Genomic DNA, 5,634 nt, shown 5'->3' on the forward strand with positions numbered 1-5,634 from the left:
AGCCGACCATCGAGGATATCGGAAGGGACCCAGCCGAGAGGGTAGTTGAGGGTTTAAAGAAAATACAGATCAACGAGATTGATCCTGACAGGTATTTTTTAATTGGGGAATCATTGCCAGCAGATGAAGAGGCTAAATTGATAAGTTTTCTAAAGACTTATGTCGACGTATTTGCCTGGACACCAGAAGAAATGCCTAAGGTAAGTGCAGACGTAATTTGCCACCATTTAAACGTTGATCTTGAGCATAAGCCAGTCGTTCAGAAAAAATGGAGGGCAGCCGTGCAGCATGTGGATGCAGTTATCGAGGAAGTCGATCGTTTGTTGGAGGCCAAAGCAATACGAGAAGTCTACTACCCAGAATGGTTATCCAACACTGTTGTAGTAAAGAAAAAGAATGGAAAGTGGCGAGTCTGTGTAGATTTCACAGACCTGAACAAAGCCTGCCCAAAGGATAGCTTTCCACTTCCAAGGATAGACCAACTCGTAGATGCCACTGCTGGATATGAGTGAATGAGTTTTCTCGATGCATATCGAGGATATCATCAAATTGCCATGTTTGGGCCAGATCAAGAGAAAACTTCTTTTATTACACCACGAGGGTTGTACTGCTACAATGTCATGCCCTTTGGATTAAAGAATGCATGGGCAACATATCAGAGATTGGCAACCATCATGTTCAGAAAATTGCTCGGCAAAACTATGGAGGTTTACATAGATGACATGGTGGTGAAAAGTAAAACTGGGCAATCCCATATTGCAGACTTGAGAGAGGCTTTTGAACTTTTGAGAAAATACAAGTTGAAACTCAACGCCTCGAAGTGTGCGTTTGGAGTCGGCTCTGGAAAGTTTTTGGGCCACCTTGTAACCTTGAGGGGGATAGAGGCGAATCCCGACCAGATAAAGGCTTTACAAAATCTGCAGAGTCCTCGGACAACGAAAGAGGTCCAACGGTTGACTGGGATGGCAGCGGCTCTTAATCGATTTATTAGCCGATCAAGTGACAAGTGCAGACCTTTCTTTCAACTGTTAAAGAAAAGAGAGGGGTTCGAGTGGGGAGCAGAATGTGAACGAGCCTTCCAAGATCTGAAGGGATATTTGGCCTCTCCTCCCCTTCTTTCGACTCCAGAACCAGGTGAGTCTCTAGTTTTATACTTAGCTGTTTTTGAGCATGCTGTGAGTGCAGTACTTTTGAGAAATAAGGGATCCGAGCAAATCCCAATTTATTATGTGAGCAAAACTTTGTTAGATGCCGAAACAAGGTATTTGCCCCTCGAGAAATTAGTCCTGGCATTAAGGACAGCAACCAGAAAATTGCCACATTATTTCCAGAGTCATAAAGTTGTGGTTTACACTGAGTTTCCGTTAAAATCACTGCTACGAAAGGTAGACTTCTCAGGAAGGATCTCAACTTGGTCCGTAGCGTTGAGACAATACGACATTGATTATCAGCCGCGCACAGCAATCAAAGGTCAAGTGTTGGCTGATTTTGTGGCAGAATTCTCACCCACGGTAGCACCTTTGCCTCCTACGAGAAAGAAGCATGAAGCAACGCCACCTGTAACGAAGAAACAGGAATCAACCGAACAAGATCCCTTGGAATGGAAGCTGTTTGTTGATGGGTCAGCTTGCAACACCGGTTCAGGAATTGGAGTTGTGCTTTTACCCCCTGAAGGATCAATGTTGGAACTATCTGTTTGGCTAGGGTTCAGTGCATCAAATAACGTGGCAGAGTACGAGGCACTCTTAGCTGGTTTGAGAAGTGCAAAAACCCTAAAAGCTGAACGTGTTAGGGTGTATTCTGATTCACAACTCGTAGTCCATCAACTGTCCGGGCAATATGAAACCCGGAGCGAGAAGATGGCGGCTTATGTACAAGTAACCAGAGATCTGCTCGACACCTTCGAAAGGGTGTATATTGAGCAGATAAGTTCTGGAAAGAATGCTCATGCAGATTCATTGGCATGGTTAGCCGCAGCTGTACCATCTGAGTTTAAAAGAAAAATAGCCGTGGAGTATCTGACCGAGCCGAGTATTGGGAGGAGCGTGGAGATGGTCTTGGACGTGAACCAAGGACCAAGTTGGATGGACCCAATAGTGGAGTTTTTACGAGATAAAACACTCCCTTTGGACAAAAAGGAGGCTCATAAAATTAGGACCAAATCTGCTCGGTTCTGGTTATCCCCAGAGGGAAAATTGTATAGAAAATCTTTTACAGGGCCCTACTTGCTTTGTGTGCATCCTGAAATGGTGCAAAAATTCCTCCACAAAATTCATGAGGGAACTTGTGGAAGCCATGCTAGGGGCCGGTCCATCGCCCACCGAGCAATCACCCAAGGATACTGGTGGCCGTACATGCAAGAAAACGCTAAGGTATACGTTAAAATTTGTGAGAAGTGTCAGAAGTTTTCACCAATGATTCGAACACCAGCCGAGGATCTGGTGCCTTTGACGAGTCTTTGGCCGTTTGCTCAATGGGGAATGGACATAGTGGGTCCATTGCACAAAGCAACTGGGAACCGAAAATTCCTGCTAGTTGCAACAGACTATTTCACTAAGTGGATTGAGGCAGAACCATTGGCCAAGATCACTGAACCTATGATAGATAGGTTCGTGTGGAAAAGCATCATTACTCGTTTTGGGGTCCCATACTCATTGATTACAGACAACGGATCCCAGTTTCAGAAGAAGTTCAAAACTTTCTGTGCCCAGTATGGGATAAGAAATTACTACTCGACTCCGGCCTACCCTCAAAGTAATGGACAGGCAGAAGCTTCTAACAAAACAATTCTTGATGGAATTAAGAAGAGGTTGGATAAAGCAAAGGGGAAATGGCCTGATGAATTGCCATTAGTGCTTTGGGCATACCAAACAACACCTAGGAGGTCTACGGGAGAGACCCCCTATTCATTAGCATATGGAACAGAGGTTGTTATTCCATTGGAAATAGGTCTGCCGACCAACAGGACCACTTTGGTTGAAAGTGGAGGAAATAATAGAGCCTTGGAGATTGAATTAGACCTTGCCGAGGAACGACGAGAGCGGGCCCTGGTGCACTTGGCCTCATACCAAGAGCAGCTCATCAAAAGTTACAACAAGAATGTACACCCACGAGAGTTTGGTGTTGGAGACCTTGTACTACGAAAGGTGCTCGGCAATACTAAAGTGGCTAATGAGGGAAAGTTAGGGGCCAATTGGGAAGGCCCATATCGAGTTACAGAAATCGCGGGCATTGGGGCTTATCGATTGGCAGACTTGGACGGGAACCCAGTACCAAGACCTTGGAATGTCCATAATCTGAGAAAGTTTTTTATATGAAAATATTTTTCTTTATGCGCACCGTGATTGTGTGAGAGTTACGAATAAAACTCTCTTGTGTTCTAAAGTTTTGTTATTCTAGTTGCAAGGGGTACGAGTAACGCCCTCTTGAGTTTTACAGTTTATGAATGAAGTTACTTTTTTTTAGTATAACTGTTGTGTTCTAGGCATTTGTTTTAAATACGAACTACGAGATTAGTTTCCCTCATTCGTATTGGGGAGCAGGGTATACATTTAAAGTATGTGAAACTTAAACGCAAGTACGAAACACTTGTGAGAACGCAAGTACGAAACACTTGTGTGATGTTCTAAGTACGAGAAACTTAACAAATACCAGTATGAAAACATTTGTATGGAATTTAAGTACGAGAAACTTGGACAGACATGCATAAACTTTAACGAGTATATGTTAGCCACGAAATATTCAAGTACGAGAAACTTAAACCCTTATGATGCATACGAATACATGCATAGAGCATACGAGAATACTAAAAGAGTTTTTAAACACAGTATTCTGACATCATAAAACCACAATTCGAACAGGTGGCAAAACAGATTGTCAAATACATGACGATTGAATTTATTCGTCTTCTGTGAGATCTTGAACAGTTGCAGGAGTAGTTGTAGGAGCTGCTGGTGCAGTCAACTCTTCTGTGGTATTCTCATCTTCAAGTACGTGGACCACCACTGACTTCCTTTTGGCCAGGGTTGGTCATATCATTTTGTGGCTCAACTTCAGTAACAGGTGGCCCAGACGTTTGCACATCTTGTTCTTCATCTCCCTCCTCAGTAATGTCCTCCTGTTCACCAGCAGCTGCGCTTGGTAGTTCAATGTTGGTCCAGAGCGGAGATGACTCAGGAATCTCAGCCTTTGCAAGGCAAGCTGTCCAGGATGCCACCCAAATTTGGTCTTGAATCCCAGGCATCTGGTTCGTGTAGCTGTCTGTAGCTACTTTGATTCCCTCATTGTATCCCTTTTCAAATGCAGCTTTGGCTTCAGTCTGGCTTGTTTCAAGTTCTTTCAAAGTTTGTGCCAGACTGTCCTCAGCCCCCTTCAGTTGTCCCTTCAAGCCATCTGCTACCCCCAAGGCCTGGTTTCTTTCTCTCTCAAGCCTGATGATGGTACATTGAAGCTTGGTGTTCTCACTAACAAGTTTGGCACGTTGGGGCTCGGATTCGCTGAGTTTTTGAGCCATGGCCACCATTTTTTGCATCACCTGGAATGTTCAAAAACAGCAGTGATAAACATAAATATCAAACGCTGTACACGCTATGGTTACAAAAAGAAACTTTACCTTGGCGTTATGGGACATGAAAGAGCTAAGGAGGTTGTCAGGAGACATTGCAACTTCTTTTTGCATATCCCCAGGCAACAGAAAGGCCTGGGACAATGCAAGTGCAGTCCCTTCAGTCTCAACAGTGTCCCGAGCAGTGATAGCTCGGTTCCCATGAGAGAAAGAGGGAGCCCATTCTCGAGCAGGAGATGAGGAGGATGGTGGGGGTCTTTCTTGGGATTCTTCCACCTGTTGATGTTTATCTCTGTGGAGGGCTGCAATTTCTTCTGGAGAAAATCCAGGAGGAGCATTAGTCTGAGTCTGGATACGACGGCCACGACCCTGACCTTGTCCCCGAACAGTACCACGACCTCGACCAGGAATAGTGAGTAGGCTTCCTAAATCGATTGGCCGGTTCATTTCTAGATGTGAGGGGGTATGGCCACTGGAAGAAGAGCTTGATATGGGACTTGAAGCTTCCTCAGCAAGAGGGATCGGTTCGTCAGAAATAGGAGGTGTCCGAGAACACCTCTCTTCTTGTTCGGGGACTGGTCTTGAAGGACCAGCAACGACGGGATTATCGGCTGCTCGGGTTCGCCGATCAATAAACCCACCGTACGAAGCTTTGTAGCTGAGAAGTACTTGAGCTGCTCTTGCTCGGCCAGCAAGGTATGTCCCTTCGCCGTTGAAAGCAAGTGCTCGTCTGATATCAGCTACTTGAACTTGTGGGGTTATGATGTTATAACCACGATTGATGTTTGATGCTGAAACATGACAAAGCATAAACAATAAGGAGCATGAAAAAGCTTTTTATTTGAGAAAGATAAACATATGAATTAGGAGGAAAGAACTAACGTGGGCTCCCGAAAACGTGAGGAGCATGAAAACCAATCACTTGGCCGTCCTCATCCCTGGGTTCGAAGTTGCCCGTAACGATCAGAAAATCATCGTCATCCCCACGAGCAGAGTCAGGGAGTTCGAGAACAAGCTTCTTTCTAGAATCTCTACTTTTTAAATAATAAGTAAGGGCGTCCCCAGTTCTG

This window comes from Rhododendron vialii, chromosome 8a (genome assembly GCF_030253575.1).
Source record: "Rhododendron vialii isolate Sample 1 chromosome 8a, ASM3025357v1".
In the NCBI taxonomy this organism is placed as follows: domain Eukaryota; kingdom Viridiplantae; phylum Streptophyta; class Magnoliopsida; order Ericales; family Ericaceae; genus Rhododendron; species Rhododendron vialii.